General features: G+C 42.8%; 1 protein-coding gene across 4 annotated transcripts in view; it reads right to left on the bottom strand.

The window, feature by feature from the left end:
* Positions 1-25030, bottom strand: part of ZWILCH (zwilch kinetochore protein) — a 191715-nt gene that overhangs the window by 145911 nt on the left and 20774 nt on the right. Inside the window, exons 20-22 of one of the 4 annotated variants that reach the window (XR_010475233.1) lie at positions 21328-24902; positions 20544-20871; positions 19496-19597 (exon numbers count right to left, since the gene is read on the bottom strand). The gene's annotated coding sequence lies outside the window, so the exon portion shown is untranslated. The remainder of the gene's footprint in view (positions 1-19495; positions 19598-20543; positions 20872-21327; positions 24903-25030) is intronic. The other 3 variants (XR_010475232.1, XR_010475231.1, XR_010475230.1) reach the window with 3 other exon arrangements.

Here is a 25030-nt window from a genome sequence, read left to right as displayed (position 1 = left end):
CTCCATAAAACTTTTAGAATCCTGTGGAGGAGGGGTGGTGGGGAGGGAAGGAGGGAACAAATCAGCTTAAGGAAAGTATTGGGGAAAATAATTCCAATGACACATTAAGGAACTCAGTTTTGGTCAGGCTGACGGGGTCAGCAGGTGGGCAATGCTTTCGATACACATGGATATTTTGCAACTGCAGAGAAAAGCATTGGCACAAAATTACAACAGGTTGAAAAGCAAGAGAGGCTGTTCCCTGATGCGTTTTGAATTGTGGTTGATCCCAGAGCACGAATCACAGAACTGCTGAACGCAGGCCGCTCACTGGGATGGAGACGGGAGCCGAATCTCCCTTTCACCGCTATGGATCTGAAAACAACAGCCAGACAGGCTGGGAGGTGGGGAAGCTGTGACTTGGGAGCACAGTCTGTATGACTCATTCCCCAAAAAGAGACCTTTAAATGTCTCACGACTGAGAAACAGCCAGCCAAGAGCCTCTTCCTATTCAGAAATTTAGTAGACAAGGGATAAAAATTCACTAGGTAGTTACATATGGCACTACATCTGCAAATATTTTACATTTCCAAATGTTTAGAGAATTATAGAAATAGTAACTCATACAGCCTCCCTGTAAACTTTCTGAACACATTTTATAGGATAAGCTGAGGCAAAAAAAAGTAGCTCCCTCCAAAGCCAAACAGTCAGTAGCAGTTTTGAAGAGATCCAGAGCTAAAAATATCGCAGAAGATGAAGAATGCTCAAGTCATGGCAATGCAGTTTTACTTCAGCAGCACTCACCGAGCTTTTTGACCTGGGTCAGCAGGTTTTTGTATTTCTGCTGACAACTTCCACCAGGGAAAACACATTTCACAAAACCTGCATGCTTCCGGAATCAAACTTTCATTTTTATTCTTATTACTTTTTTTAAATAAAATTCTATCGCATGTTTGTGGCAGCACCATCAGCACCTTCACACCAGCTATAATAAAGCAAATAAAAGAAAAATCTCTAGTTATTTTTAGATACTCATTATTTCTGTGTACATCTCATGATATTAATGAATGTTGACAATGAATGTTATGCTGACAAAACCAAAAGCTATGTGGAGGATTGATAATGAAACATCGAAAGCAAAGAGTTCTTTTGAAATCCTGATTTAACTCTTCCTACTTACAAATTCCCAGTCACCCATTCAGGAAAAAGGATCCAGGGAATTCTGTGCAGTTTAGTTGCCTAATCCAGTACTGCAAATACCAAATGATCAAAGAAAAAGGAAACAAAAAGTTTAAGAACATCTTATGGACTCTAATCTGTTCTAAGGAAATGACTCCTGCATAGTATATATGAGTGAACCAACAAAAATGTAATTCTGTTAAAAAAATAATCTATAAAGAGGAAAAAAATGCAGTAAATTACTAACTGCAGGCTCTGGTCAGGAGTTTCTGGCTCCCATGCCCCAGCTCTGGCTCCTAAACCACATCGGTTTCTGCCACACAAACTCCAGATGGAAAGGGCTCAGCTTTGGGTCTCCTGGTTCAACCAAGAGCAGGCAGGGCTGCTGCCCAGGGATGGAAACGTTCTGGTTCAGGTTTCTGGCATGTGCAGTACACAGCTCTCTCAGACATGTGCTGCTGCATGTGCACGCACACCCATTAATAAATCTGGGCTGTTACCTTTAGGGAATAGCCAAAAAACTCTAAAGTGGTGACCTACTGTTATTGCAACCATATCGTCTTGAAGCTGTAACAAACCTTTCCTCCCCTCCCTCCTCCCTCTCACTCTCCTCATGCATTTTCAGCACAGATGGCCAAAGCCAGGCTCGGAATTAGGAGCCTCCGCTCTTCTGAGCCGCACGTCGATGTAAACGAACGCTCAGTTTGGTCGGCAGGATTGTGTATGTTTGTAAAGAACACAGGAACCGATAGAGCACATCTGCTCCCACTGCTTCCACAACACTATTTCTTTCATCTGTTTGAGTTTTGGCTTCTCCGAGAGGAAGTAATTGGCTGTTAATTATGGGGGCTGAGAACTGGTCACATCACAGAACTGTGTTTGCAAGCATGATTCATGACAGCATCATTTCTCAGCAGCTGTCAGCAGTAAAGGCTCAGCACTTACAAGAAACTATTATAATATTATACCAGCAAAGGATGAAGACAAATGCTGCGCACAGCTGAGAAAGCAGCAAACAAAATATTTTTTTAAAACCTTTATTCGATAGAGAATCAACTTGAAACATGCTGTTTCTCAGGAGAGATAAACAACAATCCTGCCAGCATGACTTCCCAGACCATGAAACTGAAATCCAAACTCTTCAGATGTCCTCCCCAGAGCTGGATGAAAAATGAAAGACCTCTTCTCATTAATAGCTGGAAATTTTAAACTCATTCTTAACGCTCCTCAGACCGTCTCTGTTCCCGTGTCTTTCTTGTCTTATGTTTAAATTGTTTGCTCCTTGGGGAAGACATTTAGATTTGTTATCTTCATATAGGCCCTAGGAGATCTGGCCAACATCCAGTGCTGCAGTATTTAAAACCAGGAAAACAGTCAACCTGCATCAGATCAGAAGTCCATATAGAACAGCATCCTGTCTCCAGTGACTCCCAGTAGCAAATGCTTTGGGGGAGAAAATGCAAACATCAGAGTATGTGTGCACTGAACTCCTTCCCAACTATGTTTTTTCTGCTTCCTGCTGCCAGCAGCGTAGTAAGAAACAAAGAAATTAAAACTGACATTATGGCATAACAGAGAGATCTAAACTCCACTGAGCATCTCAGTCCCTATCAGCTGTGCTGCCACACTGTCATGGTTGCTTTTTTCAGAGAGAGCTTTGGAGAGCAAGGAGAGGTTTGTCCCGTGAAGTCCTAACTCATCATTTCAGATACCATCACCTGAGGCAGCTCCAGCTCTGCTGCCAGACACAGCCCATGGGTTGGACTCATCCCATTTTACAACCCTGTGTCACAACACAATGAAATCGGTGGCAGTTCAGCTTAAAGAGCTGGGCTGTAAACCGGAGCAATTAGGGAGTGTCTGTCCCTGCTGCTGGGACAGAAGCTGGTGTCCCCACCAGCCATCCCAGCTAAACCTGCCCGGACATGTCAGACAAACACTTTTATCACCCTAAACAAAGTCTGTTCTTGGAAAAATTTGCTCCCTAGAAACCAAGCATTAGCGCGCTGGTCATTAGAAGAGAGGGTTGTATGCAAATAGTTTGTCATAACCTCAGTTCTAGCCTGGGTTTCCAAGGCATGAATAAAAATGACAAGTTCTGCACAAGCCCTAGACAGCTCTGGTCTCCTCTTCAGTGGCAACTGCTAAATCTCCTCCTGTTTGCCAACATGCCCGCTGTATGGAAAAATATGGTATAAGAGACAGTACCTCTGTCCCAACTTAGTCATCAGCGATTGTGAAAAACAAGGTGACCCAAAGACAACACACAGGGAGGAGCGCAGTCTTTTATAAGAAATGAAAATACATTTACATGGGCTGCAAACTTTTTGGTGTGGTTTTACATACGCAGTTCCCTTCGCGGTAATTGATGCTGGGGAAAAGTCTGGTTTGCAGTAGGCAGGAAAAATTAAGGCATTCAAAGCAGCTTCATGTTGTTTGTGGGCTAAACCAAAATACCAGGACTTGTATGTAAAACACAAATGAGAAGAAAAGAAAAACAATGTTATAAAAATCCCAGCAATGGAGCTTCAAGAGAGTCGATAGATAACATCTCTAACCTACCCCCTCAAAGCAGGGCCTGAGCCTTGTTGCCACTGACTTGCCTTAGACTTTGGAGGATAAACCGAGCAAAATGTTTGTCAATACCCAGGAAAGTTTCAATTCAAGACTGCTTTTTTCAGGAAAATGAGAGCTTCAGGAACTTGAAGATGATAACATACTGTCCTCGACAGTCATGGAAAAGAGCAAGACATTCCCTTATCTTCATGAAAACCAGCTCCCCCTAGTACTAGAAATAAAATACTGGAGTTTTATGGATGGGGAAGCGACTGTCAGAGAGAATAAATCCTTTGCCTAAGAACCAGAAAGCAAATCTTGATCTCTCAGTGCCTTAACCCCAAGACTATTCTCTCACTCAGTCCTGTATCACAGTCCATTCTCTACTGACTCCACCAAAAAGCCTCTCAGTCCCCCTGCACTTTGAACACCTGAACTGAAGCTTTACTGGACTCTTGGTTGTACTGGTTGAATGATAAGAAGATACTAACAGAACTATAGGTGTAGTGCTTGAGCAGCAGAGAATGCCATTCTCACAAATGATAAAATTGTCTGCCCTGACTGGCAGTAAATTGCCACTTTTCAGCAGACACTCCTATTTTTCTGAATGTAAATGATTATATCTTTTAAGGTTACACAAGGGCAGACCTGTGCTGTCACAAGGATGGATGTACAGAAACACATATCAACATGTTTAGGTCTGTAGTTTAGATTTTGTCTCTTTTTATCCTTGGTGAGCATGAGCTGGAAAAACTGGAGGTGCTTTCAGCACCAAAGAATTGCAGCTTATGATCTGACACCGTCTCACTGAGCTTAATTGTATGGTGAACAGTTCCTGATTCATGCATCTCTGTGCAGCTTCTCAGGACAAGTAACATCTCCGAAAACAGTCCCAGTTCCTCAGCACTCAGAGTCACATCCCTGCATCTGGCCAAGACGCTCTCGAGAGCACAAGAAAAGCCACCCCAGAAACCCCATGTCTTCACAACTGTCCAACGTTCCTAATCCAAACATAAATTAATGCTGGCCCTGCTGTCGATGTTATCAGAAGCTATTCAAAGAAAAAAGTAGATAAGTCCTGAATCTAGTGGTCTGGAGGGCACCAGCCTGCATTTCCGCAAATCTTTCATAGAAGACATATGGTTCTGATGATAAGTGTGACCTATCAAGTTGAGAATTTAGTCTATAATAAATATGCCACAGACCACACTCGGTGTATGAGTTGAGGGAAGTTGCCCAGCCAAAAAAATCCAGCTCCATACAGCTGCTGTCTCTGGTCCATATGCTGCTGAAGAGCTTCCCACACGGTCCCTGCAAAACACTGAGACGGTGGGGCGTTAGTTCCGAGACCACAGAGACATTCAGCTTCACGGGACTAGAATAACACGGCCACAATCTGCTTGAGAACGGCCCCATTTTATACAGGACACAGTTATTAACTCTGCCCTCTCTAATGGGATTTCAGTCAGAAGGGTGCACTCGGTGTCCGAGAAAAGCTTGTCCACCAAGTCGCCATTTTAATGAACTTTTGGGGCAATGATTAGTAATGTTGAAGATCTAGCTAAAACCCAAACATCTCAGCTGGATAATCTTTAACCAATTAATCACTAAGAAAAATCTTTTGCAAAACTCAGAGGAAATGCAGACAGTTCCCTTCTACACAGATTTATTGGAAAGGTTTTAATAAACACAGATGTTGGGAACGGATGGCTACTGTGTAATCCTGTGTAGAAAAAGCCAAGGGACAAAATATCCCTTAATGAAGACCTGCATACCATGAAATTTTCCAAAACAAGCGAGGAAGAAACATGGTCAATGTTACAAACAGACAAATCACAAGAATCCAGATGCCAAATTAGTATTTTTTTAAAAACTTTGTTTCTTCTCCCACACCTCATTTTTAAGCTAAAGAAGGTCCCTGAACAGGCCTTGATCTGAACAACACACCAGAGAGCTCAAGAGTCCTACGCAGCATTTGAGTCTGTTTTGTAGACAATTACATCCAGATTTAAACAATGACATTTAGATATGAGAAGGGTCTCACTATTTCTGCTATCCTCATTTTATAGTTTCTGGTCGTGCAGGTAGTGCTTGCACATTTTGATGTCAAAAGGGACACAGATCCTTCCACAAAGAGCTTTTACTAGATTTTAGTCTCTATTCTGTTTTGGTTTTTAGAGGAATCGAAAAAAATCACCGTGCAAATATTTCGGAGGCAATGAACCCATGACCGGCCTGTTCAATCCCCAGTAACAACACTGTGATAATGTGTGACCAGAAATAACCCCGATTAGCACAAATGTGTTCACTTTTTTCCAAAGAAGATTCAAAAATTGTACACTAAAGCATAAAATGTCCAAATTCCTGGCTTCAACAGTTTTCAGCACAAAAACACAAACTGTAATTTTTCCTGAACTGACTATAATATGCTAATAATTCAGAATATCAGAATAGCATTTTTACTGAGTTTCCCCCCTCCCTCTTTTTATTTTTTCCCTCCTTCATTTGGGACTTTCATTCACTAATCACAACTAAATAACCCCCAAGGAGAAAATGTTATTTTTGCAAGTCCAATATCCTTGTTATGCCAGTGAACTTTGCCGAAGAATCCAAAACTCAGGCAACCCAAGAATATATTTGTAATATTCAACAAAATAATAAATTCAGCACATGACACAGGAAATAATAATCAGATGATCTCAGCCCCTGAAGTATTTCACTGCTGTGGAAATGCCAGGTTGGAGAGTTCATGTGGAAAAGGAAAAGCCTTGTAACTTCTCCAAACATCAGTCATCACTTCCAGATACCTCTAAATACTGCCATTCATTTCACACTGCAGGATATTGTATCGAAAAGCAAGGCAGGGCCAACGCAGCACCTTCTACCACTAAATATGCACTGCACAAACCTTAGCTAAGTGTGTTTTTCCTATTTGGAATAGGGCTCTTTCATTTCCAATAAAAAGAGTTTCATGCTTCTCGCAGAGCAAAATATTTATAGCCACATGTGAAAAAAAAATAGAAAAAAACTCCAACACATACATATATATATATATAAGAAACAGCTCAAAAAGGCAAACCCAGAGGTATTCCAAGATACCTCCATGTCAAATATAGAATGACTCATCCACCTCTTTCAATGAAAATGTTCATCCTAGATAGATCAAAGGCACTAAGCACACCAAGCCCTTTTTGCTAGACCTGGCAAGAGAGTAAAAAGGTTTTCAATCAGCAGCCACTTAGTGGGAGGTCTGCGAACAAATGAAAGCCAGCACATGCTGGCATATGAAAGAGGCCGTCTCCTACAATGCACAATGGGGACAATGTACAGAATCTAAGCATAGTTTGAAATGAATAGAAATTCTAGATTGATGTTTTTGTGCAGCTACGTACCAGATGCCATATGGAGCTGATATTAGCAGCTCTGCATTATTTTTGTTACAGACTTTCAAAGATCTTCCATTCCTGCCCATCTTTCACACGCTTGCACATGGAAGGCCGGGACAAATCAGAATCATTCACTGCACGTTTACTTCTAGCCTCACACTCTCTGTGGATTCCTCCCACCTTGCAAGCAGTCTCAATACGCCTTGCAGCAAATGAGTCTCTGCAAACTCGTTAGGTGATATTTACCGCTTGGGCTCCCACCTCTCTCACCCCCCACAAAGGCGGGCTGCGGGAAACACAGAACACAGGGAAGCAAAATGTCCAAAAGTCGCATTTCAAAGCAGCCCGGCCTGCCGCAGCCACCGCTCGCGCCGGGCACGGAGCTGACGGTGACCTCGCACGGCGGTGTCGTGCGCCCTGCCCGGCTGCAGCCCCTTCCCCGCCCCGGCAGCCCCGGGCGGTTCGGCTGCACCGGCCGCTCCCGCGCTGCCACCGTGCGGCCGCTCGGCCGCGGCACCGGCAACTTACCGGGGAGCACCGAGCACCTGCCCCCGGGTTGGGGCGGGGGCACCCACGATTCAGCAGCTCAGGGGATAAGGGTGTCAAACGGCAGCCCTGGCTAACACCAGGACTTCTCTCCCAATGCAGATGGGAAAGCCTCCGCCGCCCACCATCCCATTAAAACCTGTGCATTTCCGGAGATAAAAATCACCGGAATCATCTCCACTCTGGCAGTGCCTGGGTTATCATCCGTGCTGCCTGTTTCTGCACCTCGGGGGGTGCTTTATGTGTCCCTGTTACCTGAAAGCGACTGGTTGAGAGCAGGAAGGGTCAGGCCAGAAGCAGGAGAGTGGCTGGCAAAGCTCATCAGTCAGTAATTCAATGAACCTGTGCTGCTGCAGCAATGTTCTGCTGATTGGCCACTATCCTTCAGGCTGCTTCAACATAGGAGAAGACAGCTGAAGTTACCTCTGCAAAGAACATGTAGCTATCGGACCTTCAGAAAGCAATGTGCAGAAGCTCTCCATGGTTTCCAGAGGAGCTGGAGCTGTGTCTGGTACTTCAAAGCAATTGATAAATTAATTAACCCTACACTATAGTAGTTCAGTTCAAAGGTGATAAAGCTTCTGTGGAAGGTGAACACAACTGCCCAGGTTACAGGTCTGAGTGTAGAAGTTGAGCCCCTCTAACAAGCACTGCAGGGACTTGGGCAAACCCAACTTCTCAGGACTAATTTCACAGACCGTGAGCTCTCTGAACCCAGTAGGATGTGAATGGGCCCTCCTGCAATGGTTAAATACGAACAAATGTCTCTGGGCAGAGTGTATTCCATTCCCAAAGGTTTAGCACTTCTGTGCAGTAAAGCAAACATCTCGTATTCCTCTCACGGAATGCTTTACCTCACTGTTTGTGGGAAATGGAGAGAACAGTATCCTGCAAAGCTTCCTCAACTCCTTCCCAGTTTTCTTTGTCCTCCTGCTTTACTAGCTGTTGTTTACCACTTTCAGAAGCAGAGACAGCAGGCCCGGAGACTTATTTACATCCTATAGTGTGGCTAATCCATGGCCAACAAATAGCCAGAAGGACTAGTAACACACAGGCTGGCCAGATCACTCCCGGTGAAGAAAGCACTGCCAGACCACAATGCTCAGCCTCCAGCTCACTCCACACTGTGAATACGAGTAACAGGGATGATGCAGACTCGTATTAACGCCAGCCTGACCAACGCACGGGTTCACTCCGGCTGCCTCTACGGTTATTTTCTGCACACACACGTGGTCTGGGCCAAGCCGCTCAAACCCCACCGGCACAGCACCGGGAGCTCCTGCGCTTGGACAGAAAGTTTTTAGGGACTTCACACTTCATCGTGAGAACGGTACAGTGAGAAAAGCTGAGTTGCAAGTTACTTGGGTTCGGAGGTTTTTTGTTAAAGACTTGTAACTCTTTTTAAACATTAACTGTATGCAGAATTGATGAGTACAGAAGAGAAAATCCTGACACTAATATCCTTCGTAGTTATAAAGAATTCATGCATTTTGCCCTGTTTTGAAAGTCATTAACCAAGCTCATGGAAGCAGTTTTTCCATGACCCTTACACTTCACCAGTAACAAACAGTTTGAAAATTTGTCTGGGTAACAGTTGCCTGCAAAGCACTTAAAATTTATAAACTTCTTGTACAGTTTCTGACATTTATCATTGCTAAAGTAAATGGAAGCAATGGAATCGACTATGCATCATGAGCGATATAATGCAATATTAAAGGACACCCAGTGGAGTACTTTAGAGGTTGAGGAATCTAAATCATACACGCAGTGCTGGGAAACCGCATAGGAAAATGTGCAGCACCATTTGTTGGTGGACTGTAGCTGTCACTGCTCAGTGTTATGCGAGAGCGAAGCTGCGCTGCCGATGCGCTGGGTTACATAATTGACAGCGGTGATTTAATATTTATGTGAATTAGAAAAGGAACTGCGGAAAGAATTCCTAATGAGTGGTTGCAAGCGTTTCCACACCGCCCGCCACAGCCTGAGCTAAACAAAAACTTGCAGCAAGATGAGGAGGGTTGAGGCGAACAAAGAGATGAGTTCATGCCACCAGTCCTGAGGGTCCCTGGAGCTCAGCCTGGAGCATCCCAGCTCTTTTTGGGGTGTCCATCTGAACTATTTAATAGAGAAGGGCAGATAGCAGGTACGATGCTAAGTAGCACTGATGATCTAAAGGAGATTCCCACCTTCATCTCTTCTAACTTATTTTTTTTTGTTATCCTCCACTGTCCTGGTGCAGGTAGAAGATGAACTGAGTACAAAAAAGAACAACTTCAAATGCACTTTTATGAACCCTGCAAAAGCTGCTGAGATCTCAGCATGTCCCTAGGCAGCGATCCTCACGTAATTTTGGCAGGTTTGTGGCTTCCACAGGTCTTGAATAAACTGTTTTGGCTGCAGATTTTGTCTGGACAGAAGCTGAAAGCTCTAACCAAATGCCAGGGGCTTCCAAATACCGAGCAGCCCAGTGACAGGAGCTGCTCTGCACAACTGACCACTGACGTTCACAGCTCTGCAGCGTGTGTTCAGGTGTCAGATGCAGATCGGTTGTACAGAACGTGCTGAGGGGATGATGGGCTGGATACTCTGTGCCAGGGGCACACACAAGGCAGGTTTCCAACTGGGAAAGCCCAGACAAAGGGGAAGTAAATATGGTTTGTATGGGAGTTTTGTACGCACCTTCCTCCTCATTCATTCACTGCTTCTTACATACATTCCAGGGAAATATATAGTTTTTTTTTGAGTGATAAGAATGAGGACTGGAATTCCACTTTAGAATTCTTTTCTTTTATCCTCTTTCTGGGTTTTTGTTTTATTTTTTAATCTTGCCTGCTTTCCTTTCCACCTCTTTTACTTCTTCCTTCAGTCCCGCTGAAGATACACAGGATCACGGTGTAAGAAATAAATCACACTTCCCATTCCTCTATTCCTCCTCCAATAATCCGCAAATCCTATTAGCCGAAACACTGTGGGCCACTGGGATGGATGGGGGCAGACAGGGAGGCGCAGACAGAAATCCTGCCTGGCAGCGTCTGGCGCTCCCCGGCTGCGTGGTGCAGAGCTGCCCTGCTGCTGGGCAACAACTTCCTCAGCAGGATCCATCCAAACCCTGATCGCATTACAGAAATTGCAAAATGAAAATGAAAGTTTAAATTACTTGAGTGTTTATCTTCATTTGTATATATTTGGCCGTTTAAGAAGATGGATGTATACACAGTACCACCCCCAGCCGAATGATGAGTGAATTTATGAAGGATGAAGCAATATGAACTGAAACCGAGGAAGAGCCGAGACCTCCGGGTCCTGCGAGCAGTTACAGGGGTCATTTTTGGGGCGATGGAAGCACCGTTAAGGCCACTACTGAAGCTCAGCACCCCTCCTTTGTGCTAATGCAACAGTCTGTGGGACCCCACTGTAAACCAGAGCTCTGGAAAGGGCTGGGAGACTGCTCGAGAAAAGATTTTTGGAGGACTCTCTTGACACTGTATGAGATCTTGAGGTCTAGACCCGCTGTGGAAAAGCTATGTGAATCATACATGAAGTGTCAGTTGAATAACAGTCTCAAAATACTATTTAATTAATGTTTCTGTCTTTAATATCAAAATAGATATTATTTTTCTGGCATGATGGTCAAACAGTTATATTGCTCTTCTGGGGGAATTATATGTTATTATTAGCAAATGAGCAACTTCTGAACTCATCAATTGATTTTCAGAGTGCTGTTTTCAGGTTTTTTAATAAGCTTTTCACAGTTACAGAATAAAAGTTTGAAAGAAATTAGGTAAAAACAGTCTAATGGCTCAAAAACACAAGGTGAATGACAAATTTGGAAAGTGTACTTATCCGTTTTAAGCTCATGGTCTTTAAGACAATCTCATGACTTTGGAGAGTATTTTTGACTTTTGAAAACTAGTGCTTGGATACGTAATGTTGCTCTTCACAGCCATTTCCTTAAAATCTTTGCAGAAAACTTGTGTGACTGACACAGAGAGCAAACAAGAAAGCAAGATTCACGTAGGGCATGAGCACCTTGTGTTTCCCCAGTTTGCTGGTTTTATGTCATAAGCACATTTGTATATAAAGCCAGCAACACTTTATTTGTTAACCAATAACACGGCTGACTCAGTGCAGCCAGTAAGCATGTGTGCCCCAAGAAAACAGAGATTCAGCTTGGCTGGTATTATTTACACACAAGACTGTGTGGAATCTCTGCTTCTAATTACAGCTGTGCCTGGCTGGGGCAGGATGGACGTGCCCATGGGACATCATCCCTTTCAGACAATTTTCAGGTCAGTCCCCCACCTATCCAGGGTGATGCCACCGAGAGTAAACTTGAGATGGGCGCAAGCTGTGCCCTCACCAATATCCCAAATTTATTTTGGCAGGAAGGACCAAGCAGAGGACCACTGGTTTCCTATTCCCAGCTCTACCTAACACACCCTGGTCACGTCATCTCCACCTCCAGATTCAACACAGCACCTTTGCACGGTCCTCCCACCGGCCACAGAATCACAGAATGTTAGGGATTGGAAGGGACCTCGAAAGATCATCCAGTCCAATCCCCCTGCTGGAGCAGGAACACCCAGATGAGGTTACACAGGAAGGCGTCCAGGCAGGTCTTAATGCCTCCAGAGTAGGAGACTCCACAACCTCCCTGGGCAGCCTGTTCCAGTGTTCTGTCACCCTCACTGAGAAGTTTCTTCTCAAATATAAGTGGAACCTTTTGTGTTCCAGGTTGTACCCATTACGCCCTGTCCTATCATTGGTTGTCACCGAGAAGAGCCTGGCTCCATCCTCGTGACACTCACCCTTTACATGGCCAGTGGGAGGCAAAGGAAAATCCTTATGGAGTCCTTGGCCACTGTACTGAAATATGGAAGAGGACTTGAGATCTCTTGTTTTCTTCTAAAAGAAATCAGAGATCAATTGTCAAGCTGACATCTTCCTAGGGACTGTGACGACAACTCTGTCACCAAGCCATGCCAGCACGCTCATGGAATGGTAAATTAGACTCTGAGCTGCTTGAAGATGTTTTGGGAAAGCATTAAAACGAGGCCATATTCTCAGAGTGCAATGTAAAAACTAGTCTCTGTTGCTCTAATTCCCCAAATGCCAAGTCCCTGCAAGACACATATACTTCAAAAAACAAAACGCCATAAAAAGATCAAAGATCCCTCTGGGAGTACATTCTCTGTACTCTTCAAAGCCAAATGTCCCCTCACTTTCCCCCATGTAAACTGATTAATTTCAGCAGAAGGAATCTGCTCACAAAATCAGCAAATTCATGCAGTGAAATAAGTACCCATACATATTAATTCAGAGACTGCAAACAAAATTGAGAACCATCTGTATTTTTCTCTAGAAATACCAGGAATTCTACTAATTCTCATTTCCAAGCTGCAATTGTCATTTAATCTGTTACCAGGCGTTTGTTTTCTTGAGTCATTTTGCACATGGACACGATACAAGCCCCTTTCCCTGAATTACCAAGTAAACGAGCGCACCATCTGGCCAGCCCCCCGTCTGCTGCAGCCCCAGCGCCTGCGGGGCTGTTCCAAAATGGGAGGAATGCTCACCCGGTAGACTCAGTTCACATCCTCCCTCCTATTGACTAAAGCTGCCCTGTCCCCTTCTGGGCCGCTTTATATAAGGGTTTGGTGGGAAGATGAGGTCTCTGAAATCTTAACCATCTTCAAATGTGCGCGTGTGTGGTCTGAGCAGGCAGCTTATGCAATGAGAAATGGGAAGCCGCTAAAATGATTCTGCTTCTAAATATTTTGACCTTTATTGACATTTATAAGTAGCAGGCAGCTTAATTACCAATGAAAGGAAGTTATTAGCTACAAAAGGAGCCTGTTCTTTTTTCTCTTTATGGCTCCTTTCCCAAACCAGTGCTGTTAGCTGAGGTTGCTGTGGCAGGACAAGGCACAGGAGCCCAGGAGACCCAGGCTACTTTACAGCTAAACGATACAGAAATCCTTACAGAACTCAAAGAGTTTTCATAAAGGGGATACTCCAGAGACAGCCCATTATGAACAACAGACCCTCCCTTTCTGTTGGTGTTAAAGCCTCATATTCCAGCACTGTCACGTTTCTCTACATGGAATTGCTGGGTGGGCATCACTGCTGGCTGCTTCTCTTTCAAGCACACCCATAAACAAGACCTACCCTCTTTTTTTTTTTCCACTATACGCATTTAGGGGCTGGCACAAGGAGCTGAGATGTACAAGGCTTGGCTGCTGATCTTGATACATATTGTGGAAACAATGGGACGTTCTACCCCAGAGGTGGCTGAATTCCTACAGCAAACTGGAGTTCTGTTCCAGTCCCACTAGAGCGATAGGCTTATTTGCTGGGCGATGGCACTTATGAGAACATCCTAATTAGAAAATACTAAATATAGGATATTTATGAGGATGAGCAGTGCTCTCCCATAATTTTAGAATCTCTCTCTTTCAGCAAAAACAAACTAGGAGAACAGTATACCAAACCTACAGCATGACCAGAGGTCTGATGGGTTTTTTTAACTAAATCAGTGCAAATATGAATTAAAAATAGACTTATGAAAGAACTACCCAGCTCTGTACATGCACATCAGTTCCGTAGCACCTATTAATGGTGTCTTAAGAGACTTTATATATGAAGGGAGAAGAAATGTAGGTAACTTACGGGAACCCAAGGAAAGATATACAAACCATTATTTTCTCACTGGATGACTAATGCCAAGGTATAAATTCCCCAGTATGTAGGACAGGAGCTACATGGTCGAGACTGCATTTCAGAGCATATCAAACCCAAGACATCATGGAAGTTCCAGCATTCTCCTAGACACAGTAATTTAGCTTTTCATCACTCTCCTCCTGTTTATACCAAAAGAAGTCCCATGATCCCTTCTACCAGTCTCAGCTTCTGATTTTCTGACAACCTTGGGGACTCTCAAGCAAGACATTTTTTTTCCTTCTCTGAATTCTTTCCCCAGGTCCTCCTGGCTTTTTTTTTTGCTCTGTATTCTTTCCACCTCCTTTACTGTGTCATTAACTCACCCTCCGTTTCAGAGGGGGAAAAAGCGTGCTATTCACAACTTATTTGAAACTAAGCATTTGATCCTGCAATCACTAAAGTCAAAGGCAAAAATGGCATTCTAATGGGAATACAGTTCCTGGACAGTGTGTTTTCAATCAGAGAGCCTTCACATTTAAGAGGAAATAATTTGCATCATATTAGTATTCGTTGTCCACCTACACAGGATGGGAAATTTGAACAAAAAGGTTAAGTGTGCTGACGCCAAGAGGGTTTGCCCACTGCAGAGCTGGTCCCAGCAATGAAAGCGTCTCAGCTGTACCTGTTCCAGGAAATTGCATCCAAAAACCTCTGTGCTCATGGCTCAGGGGAGCCAGACCTGTTGCTGACTGCATGTAAAGGTCAGCTGAGATCACTGCGAGGATTATTTCACCCCAGGAACAGTCCGAGCGTGCAGAAAACAAAAATAGAGCTCAAGTGAAAGGAGGTAACAGAAGGGAGGCTGCTGCAGCCCATCTGACACGGTTTACTCAAATATGTCACTTTAGATCAACAGAGAAATGTCCTCCTGCAAAGTGTTTATCGAGGGAAATGGAAAAATGATACAAGAGTTCTTTGTGCCTGTTGCAGAAAAGCATTTGTGGTCTTTGCCATGCAGGACAGTTCTTCCCAGCCTGTGGTCACAGCATCAGCTGGAGCCTGGGGCTACTTCTGAACAATCTGTGAAATGGCTTATTGTGAAAAGGCTACAATTTGCTACAGGGATGTGGCCCTCTCCATTGGGGAGTTTTAGGCACCTGCAGTTTATAAAAAGATTGCAAGTCAGTTTAAGTATTTTATACAATATGACTTTTTTTTTCTTTCTACAACGTTTGATCTGATATTAGATAAAAGACTCAAACCCCTAATTTTCTTTCCAAGAGGCTTCCCAGAGGTCCTCCAAGTCCTTTTTCAAGGACTTTTCCAAGCCTTTTTTTTCTTTGGAAGAATCTCCGATGATGAACAGCACCTTCTTAGCCTTGCACGTGAACCTGTCAGTCATGACTGGTAATGAATGTTAAGTTAATTTAGTCTAAGAGTCCTCATATTAATTGCTGGAGTGCTCGGGAAAGCCAGTGGAACACAACAGGGGTGGAAACGCCTTTTCCTGCTTCGTGGCAGAAGCAGCTTCTTATCAGTTTGGTTACATACAGCTCAGCGCATGTCAGGTAGGTAACGAAATGTTGTAGGAACCAGCTTGCCATCGGGACAGAAATTAATACAGACTGAACTGGACAGGGCAGGAAAATAATACATGGTGCTTGAGAACAAAAAGCAATGAGGCCCATTGGTGTAGGCAGGCTCTTTGCGAAAAGACTCAATAAATTAGTTTTCAAGGTGGAAAACACCTTCCAGAGGATCATTTCTCCGACACGTTGTGGCTGTTGAGGACCACTGAATATCACACCCTGAAAAGCCTGTGTTATCTTCTAGGAAAATGTCTCAAGTCTGATACTGCTTCTCCTTCGGCAGCTGTTCTGGCAGCTTCAGTTACCAGCTGTTACCGAAGGGATAGACGGGATCTCACATCTCATGAACTTCTGGTTATCAAATGTCTGAGGAGAAATTAAAGATATTTTCCTAAAGATTAATAACAAGCAAAGCTTGTGCAAATATCAGCCAAAGTAGCTGCTGATGTGCAGGCTCCAAAGACTTGGAAAAGCAAATCCCATCCAAGCTTGCAACGGGGAACAGGTATCAGTAGGAATTAAATATTAGCCTGAATTGTGATGAGCTATAACAATTCAGTAAATCACATCTCTCCACGTATGCAGCTTGATAGGAGTCAGACAGCTGCAGTGCCCTGGAGAACGGGGCAGCGGGTTCTGGGAGGAAGGAAATAGCTGCCACAAGGAGTAAATGAAAAGAAGTTCTTTAAAAAAATGCACACAGTTTGCTGCAGAATCATTCCATTCAGCCTGGCTAGAAACACAGGCAGCTACAATCCGATCATTCACCTCCAACATAAACACAGATTTGGTTAGGCTAGCAGTAACATAGGCTGAGATTTTTAGTAGATGACATAAATAAATGTATTTTTATATTTCCTGACCACATTAAGCTTGAAATCGGAGTTCTAAAATGTGAGCCACACACTATAAGACTGCTAATAGCCAATAAATTCAGATAGTCACAGTGAAGCAATGTTTTCTCCTTAAAGGTACATTTTGCTGCCATGTACATAAATACAAGGGGATTTAGGTTTTTATGGCTTTGAAATTATATGTAGCTGAACATGATGATTCAAAAAAAGGTTAAAGTTCTCTTAGGAGGACAGCAAGATGGAAAACACTTCAGAAGGCACAATCTCAGATTCCAAATATTATTTCAACACGGAAAGACATTAGCAAGGAGATGGGGGAAAGTTGGGGAAAAGTACTTTCTCCCCAGAAGACACAACCCAGGAGAGAAGAGTGAAAGCATCCGCGTTCGAGAACATACATGTAATCCTCTGTTCCTATCACACCTCTGTCATGCTAAGCAAACACAAAACAAGTTCTTATCCTGCCTGGTGCATCCACTTCCCATGGGTAAAATTTGGATTATAGTGCTAGAATTCCTTTAGGTGGTGTCAAAGGAATGAAAAACCTTAGAGAATTACCAGCTGCTAAAGGTAATTTTTAACCTCTAGCCCTTGGGACACTCTGAAGTGGAGATCAGCGTTATTATCGTGATATCCCACACCAGGAAACTGAGTTCAACAGATGGTTGGACTCCATCTTAGGGGTCTCTTCCCACCAAAATTATTCTGGGATTCTATGAACTATTTTTGCATCTTCTCAGAATGGGTCAGTACCAATGTCAGGAGTGGTTTTTAGGTGGTAGTTGGCCACACAATACCTAAAAAGTCTCTCAGATCCATAAAGGCTGATGTCCAGGCTGCTGCCCAGCACTCAGAAAACTTCCTGATGAGAAAGGAAAGTCCTTCAATATGGAACAAAGTTGTTTAGTTTTTGGACCAACGCTTTCCGCAGGTCTCTTGCAAAGAGACGTATTCCCAGTGGGAAGCAATAAAGAGTCAGCGTGTACTGGCTCCGCTGCCTGTTATTGACTGAATGTTGTCGGAATAGCCAAGATGAAAATATCTGAGCGCTGATGTCACTGCAATACAATTATTTTGGAGGCTTTTCAGTTTTCCTTGGGGCGCCTATTCATTTGAGGAGACTCGCTGATCGTCCTCTAACGCCTGGAGTTTTGTGAGCAGGAAGAAATGAAGGTGGCAGCTAAGAGCCTCGCTTCACAATGAGTAAAATAATCCTTTTAGGGGAGAATTTCTCATTCCTATCTCAGTTTAAAAACCAGCAATTGAGACTAAGTAGATGGAATGTACTAGCAGAATAAATTTTAAAACATCAAGTATTTTCAAGCGGAATTCAGATGCATGATGACAAACAAAACAAAAAAAAATAACCACCTCTCCACCCACCTATGTTAAGGTTGAAAAGTCAAGTACTCAAGAGCTAGAAACACCATGAATTGAGGTTGCCTTGTACAGTCCTAATTCACTTCTCCTGTGTGATACAATTAAAAGATCTTTTTCCCCATGGCCTCACCCCATTTAGTGAGCAGGATGAACAGAGCTATTCAGTATTTTTTTTTACCTTTTTGAGTCAATGTGTGGCCTTGGTTTTATTTATAGCATGAAGTTTAAACTCTTCAGTGAAAACAGGATTATTCATATCCTTGTGGGTTTTAATATAACACTTATCACAGAAATATTTGCTTCAAAAACATAACAAATGTCTTATGACAAAACCCCTGCCAAGGAGGTAGGATGGTAGTGAGGTCCCTTCGGCTCAAGTGCTTAATCAGAACCAGAGGTCCCACAAGATTCTTTTGATTAGTATGAGATCATCTGAATGCAATATAGCATATAATATATTCTTGTTTTTAGCAAACTGATGGTAACAAAACTCCATTTCTCTGAGACAGAGCTCCAAAACTTCCACTGCCATGAGTCCTGTTTTGGAGAAGCCATCTGTTTCCTTTCAGGGCCATCCATAGCATTTGCAGACCTTGCTTTCTGTGGTTTAAAGCACCTTCTAAGAGCCCTGGGCAAACAACAAGCAAGGAGCCACACGATGTAGCAGAGTAAGGCTAGAATTAAATCGTTCCTAGCGCCCCTGATTTTGGAAAATTCCCATTGAAATATGCAATTTAAAAGAAAAAAAAAGAAATTACTCCGTACCTCTGTTTCCATATCCTTGTTTAGAAGTACACGTGCATGAGCAACCATGGCAGGGGTGGGACTGGATGAGCTGTCAAGGTCCCTTCAGCCCAAACTATCCCGTGATTCTATGATTCCATGTGATTGTAAAGATACACCCATAACCAAAAAAGTAGCCATAAATGCTTGCAAAAAAACTGACACAACTTTATGTTTGTGGGATTTTTGTTTGAACACAACAGTCAAAAAAGTTCTTTTTCAGCAGCTAATCAACCATCAGCAAAGTTTCAAATACACTTTAATTCAGAGACTACATAATCATTCTTCTCACAAACAAGGCAATTTACATCCACCCTTTTAATTTGGATGTAAGCTACAGATCAAGTAACTCTTCTTTTGAGACATTGTCTCTGTGGAAAAAAACATTACCTTGAGTTCTTCCATCAGTGTGTAACCCAGTTGAGAAATACAATTTTCAGGTTTATGCAATCCTGCAATCCCATCTGCACAATCTCTCAGAGAAATCAGTTTATGTTTCCCTATGTCACACCAATTGTTTGACATTATAGTCTTAAAAAAAATGCTTATATTAGAAATATTTACAAAAAGGAAATAGACTTACTGTTCTGGCAGCCATCAGGATCCCTTTATATTCTTCTGTTCCATATTGCTGATCTCAAACTGTCCCTCAACGATACTTTCTTCAGAGGAGAGAATCTGACAGCTGAAAGAAAAATGTGCGATGCTTACAGTTTACATCCACAAGACTGGAGATTTTGCATGTCTGGAGGCTTTAGCATTATTATTATTATTATTACAAATATATTTTGGAATTTGTATTTTTGGCATAACTGGAGGATTCATTGTAAAGAATGTAGCTCTTCTTTTTTAAAATGTGGTAAATAAGCTTGGATTATTTGAAAATCAAGTACTTCAGTGATGACTGTAAGATTATTTTTTGATTTGTTTTAGTAAAAAGAAAGATGATCTCAAGTATCATTTAGCAGCCTCTTTAAAAATACCACCATTACTATCCTAGGATGCAGCTACCTGGCACACTGGCACTGCTACAACCTGCACTGCATCAAAACTGTTTTGTGCCTGAAATTTTAATCCTGCACATGAAAAGTGACAAAGGCTCTTAGAACCTCATCCAAGCCATGCTGTAATTAGCTACACTTTCTAACGACCTAGCTTTGGATCTGTCCCCAAAACAAGGGGGCTGCGATACAACGAAGGATTGCGGCGGATATTTCACTTAATACATTAAATCTCCATTGGCATCGCTCGGTATTCTACTGGAGTAAAAGTCACTAATGAGAACTACTAAGGCCTCATCTCTGAAATTTATCCCTGAAAAAGCAAAAGTAAAAGCCATTGCTTTTTTTTTGTGTGTAGGTTTTTGTTTGTTTGAATATAGAAAATACAAGTACCAGGCAGTGCCATCACACAATGGTCATTATAGTTCACCCCAGCTGTACAAGAATTGAGATTATCCCAGTTCATCTTCTCACTTTCTCCATGAAGACTGAGAGTTTCCCCAGGAAACAAGGAACCTGGCAGATTGGAAGCCGCTCTCTCAGGCTGTGCTCCTGTAAGGAAACTCATCCTTTCCCTGGCAGACTCGACACTCCACTCCCATTGACAGCTATCCTGAGGTTGCTAAGTACCTTTTATATCCCTTTGCTGCTCTTCTCCACTTGTACTGGCCAGATGGAAAGAAACAGGTCCCTATGGCTGAACTACTAATAGTAGTTCAGCCATAAATAACAGATTTCCAGTTAACTGTACAGCATTTTTCACTGGCATTTTCACAGTGGTCAGCAGAGCAGGTGGTGACCGGCATTGCAACCATGTCACAGGTGAGGGGGGTGAGGACACAAGCCTGGAGTCAGCCTGGAACTCCCCTGGTTGTCCCCAAGCTCCTCCAGCGCTGGGTGATGCTGCTGCTCAGGGCTCTTCAGGGGTTCAATTGCTCACAAGCCTGAACCTCTTCACCTGAACAGAAGCAAACATGGTCTCAGTGTCTTTAGTTATCAAGGTGGTTTATCTGTCCCCTTTCTTGCCAGTTGTGTCTCCCTGATTTGTGTGAAAAGGCCAAACGTCATCCCTTTGAGGGTAGCAGTAAAGATGAAATGTCCAAGGGGTATGTTGGAAAACTGGTGGTTAAATTGGACAACCAGAGCACTGAACTTGAAAGTTTCATAAGCTGAGTATCCATAGAGAGAACAATTGTATGATTTTACTAATGAGCTAATTCAACTAATTCAATAATGAACAAATTCAATGCCTTCCAAAACAATTCAGGAATTCTTATTCATTATCAATTTACAGTTCTTGGGGATCTTCATTAATTAGCGGTATTCCTACTTGTTATACAAATTCATGTTCTGGGTGTGGTGTAAAGACCAACATGGAAACAAAATATAGTTGTGCCTTTTTGTTCATACTCACAAACAGTGATGGGAAAACCTCCAGAAGCTTTCTCGGTGTTTTGTAGTTGTCAAGACACTTCATTTTCTCTCATTCCCAAGCTTCAGAAGTTTCCTCTTTGTGATTGCAAACAGATGATGGCAGAGCATGCAATTGGACGAACACAAGTAAATTCCAATCAGCGGTAGCCTGCAGCAGCATCTCAGCGTTCACATCACATGGAGGCCAACTCTTAGCATGAAGCTGTCAGCAGGAAAAGATAAATTAAAATTGATTTGGAGAACCAAACTTCTGTGACCTTTTTCATTGCACCCAAGAGTATCTAAAATATGTGTCATTTAATATATGTCATGGTTTGGATTTTCAACCATCCACTGAGCTTGTGCGTTCAAAAATCTAATATACACCTTTGACTGAATCAGTGCAAAGTCTCATGAGTTTTGACCATTTAGGAGAACAGCATTCCACAAAAGGGGGAAGTTTCTGCACCTCTCTACATGCACCAAGAAGCATTTTTAAGACTATACAATTTGGGAGCTTACTTAAAAATGAGACATTTAATATTTGAGCTTTTAGTACAGCTAGAATAGATTCTGCAGATTTACCCTATCCTCACCAATCTTTGCAAAACAGCAATGGTGGATTCTCAAATATCATAATTTTTCCCAAAATTACCCCAGAAAAACCAGCAGTTAGTGATAACAGCTATTCTGTGTGCCCAATGGCCGTAAAATATGATAGCAGTAGCTTTCATAATAGTGTAGGCACTGCTAAATAAATATGGTGTAAGTTTCAGATTTATCCGTTTTAATCTCATCTCAGGGATCCCACTTCAAACACAAGATCTTCCAAACATCTGGAGGTTTTCTTCAGACGGAGACCATCCTCAGAAGCTGCCCACAGATCTTCCAGGATACCAGGAGCCTCCTGGTAGCCCAAGCGACAACAGGTTTACCAGCAGAGCAGGTCAGTGGTGCCGTAAAGAGCTGCAGAAGAGGAAAATCACAAGGCCAGGTCCAGCAGAGTTTATTGGGTCCAGGGCAGAGCTGTGCAAATATGATCGCATCAGTCTGGCTAAAGGCATTTATGTAAGAAATAAAAATGGCTCTAAGCATGGAAAAGTTGGCAATCTCTGTTCTGAAGTTACCAGGCCACCTCGGTGTATGTATGCAAGTTCAAAACCAGGCTTGTTAGAGCAGTGTCTTCAGTGTCATTGCTCTCTTTTCATAGGCAATAAAATGCATCTCCTGCTTTTCCAAACACTCCTTTCTGCCTTCAGAATTCACTTAGTCATAAGAAACACTTCCGAACATCTTCTCCATTAACAACTACATTCCCCTAACTGCTTCAAGTCAAAGCAGCCTGACTGATTGTACAGCAAGGCATCCTCATTTCAATTACTTCCAATTTTCTGTTTTTCTCTGAAAAGCGAGGCCAGGCCATCAGTACAGTTGAGCATTAGACAAAGTTTCCAAAAACAGCTAACATAATGCAATGAAAGTCATTTTGTAACACAGAAAAATATGAGTACAGTTATACAAGTGTTCATGTTCCAAGAACAATTGTAAGTGGGTTTTGTTTTGATTTTGAAAAATCTCCAGTATCTCAGGGTAGTTGCAGTAGACCACACACTGGAAAAATTACGTGGTTTTCTGGTCACTGTATAATAAGATTTTTCTTTCTGAGACAGAAAAGGCCTATTTGGAGTTGGAACGGGAGGGCAGCTCGGAAGAATGAAGAATCAGGAAGCTGCAGAGATAAGTTAGAATTGAGTGAGGATGATTTGGTCTCATTTGCACAGCTGCCAGGGAATTAGGAAGCTTCTACTTTTTCATCAGCCTAGACAAAACATAAGGGTTAAAAGCAAAAATCAAATAAATACCAGTTTGGCAGTATCTGCTGTTAGGGATGACTCTATTTTTGATTGTCTATCTGGAGATAAGAGGTTTTGCCACATGAAGCATACCCTAGATAGAAAATCAAGTGGGAGGATAAGTATCAATTCCTTTAAGACAGGGGGTTTGTACCAGAGTCTCAGTGACGTGGTCACAGAGCAGTTCTGCAGCAAGACAACACCGAAATACCTACGTCATTTATGGATAAAGATCCACTCCAGGCTGCAGAGAAGCAAACAGTGGATAAGCCGTAAGCGGAGAGTCAATTGCGACTTTCCCCCGACCTGCCCACCGCACTGGGCCAGTCACATAACCTACTTTCCAGGTTATTTTACTGGAGTCATTGGGCAATTTTGGATGGGCTCCACTGAGTACATCTTTTAACATTCTTTTTTTTACCAATAAAACAAAATAAAATATTTTCTAGCCTTGATGTGTTTCTGGTGCATTTTAGAAACTGCCACTTATAAAACTTTTCCAAGATGAAACAAGAGGAAAAAATGACCAAGCTGTAGCAATGTAGATATCTCACGATTTTTTCTTTTAATTTTTTTTATAGAGTTGAGCTTTTATGCAGGAAACAGGGAAACAACATCACAGGAAAAGATTGTGTTAAGAGAAGAAAACCCATGTAAGCACAACTTAGAGTGGAACCGCATCATGTTTCTAGCAGCCCATGTTAAATGCAGTTTTTGTGCACGCCAAGGGCTTACTCCTCACCACCGAAGTGGGTGACAATTCACCAAGTGGCTTTAGTGACACACAAGCCAGTCCCTAAAGCAGCAGACTGGTTGGTACACAGGGCACTGGGCAGAGAGCCAGAGATCTGAGTGGGGTTCCCAGCTGGATACAAACCCCCTGCCCCATTTCTGTCCAACCTCCCTGGGCCTCAGCTTCTCATCTGCAAAGAGGGAGTCACAGTTTCTCTCCTGGCATGTCAAAGCCTGTGGTTTTAGGTGCAATTGCCATTTAACAAGGAATGATTAACGCACACCTTTAATCATCACAACAACCATAGCATCACGCAGCACCGCAGTGATCCTTGTATGCTGCTGGAGAAAAGCATGCCAAATGTACAGCAGGTACTTAAAAATGTGCCTTAAGCACTGAACTCATCTGCAGCACCTGACCTACGTTTACAACACCGCCCTTTATGTGCACCATAAATCACAAAGAGCATGAGCTGGGTGATTTTCAAGGATCTCCTCCTCTGTGCTTGCAAACAGTCCATCCTGATGAGTCAAGCAAGAGCACTGGGAGACCCGCAAGGATGAACAGGGAGCTCCTGACGGTGTTCCCTCTGGAGCTGCAAGACACTTTTTGACTTCTGAGATCAGAGGCAGCACATGAACTCCAGTGTGGTTACTGACTTCATGCTACCTGGCAGCATTTTTGATGTTAATGCTCTTTCGTGACATTGACCACGAGAGGGCACCAGTACTGCTCTAAAAAACCAAAACCAAGACGCTAAATAAATAAATAAATTGAAATTTGCTTACACACTGTATAGCTTCAGAGGAACAGAATAGCAGGTTCCAAGCCCTAGCAATGGGTTTGCTCTTCTCAATGTATATAATCTATGAGGGAGGACTGAACGATAACTCACAGAACTAGAAGAAGGAGCAGCTCAAGTTGAACAGCTGACCTCCAGGACTGGGAGAGCTGGTTTTTTCCACAAAGACATCACCAGAAAGAATCCCTCTAGCAACAAGAGAAAAGAAAAGCCATATTATTTTTCAAGACCGCATCCTGAATATCTGATTCAAAGTTATACCATGTAAAAACAAACCCTTGGTCTCGTGAAATCACCCAGTGAGATCTCCATGCCA

Source organism: Columba livia, chromosome 11 (genome assembly GCF_036013475.1).
Source record: "Columba livia isolate bColLiv1 breed racing homer chromosome 11, bColLiv1.pat.W.v2, whole genome shotgun sequence".
Lineage (NCBI taxonomy): Eukaryota > Metazoa > Chordata > Aves > Columbiformes > Columbidae > Columba > Columba livia.
This window is presented reverse-complemented; position numbering and strand designations above follow the sequence as displayed.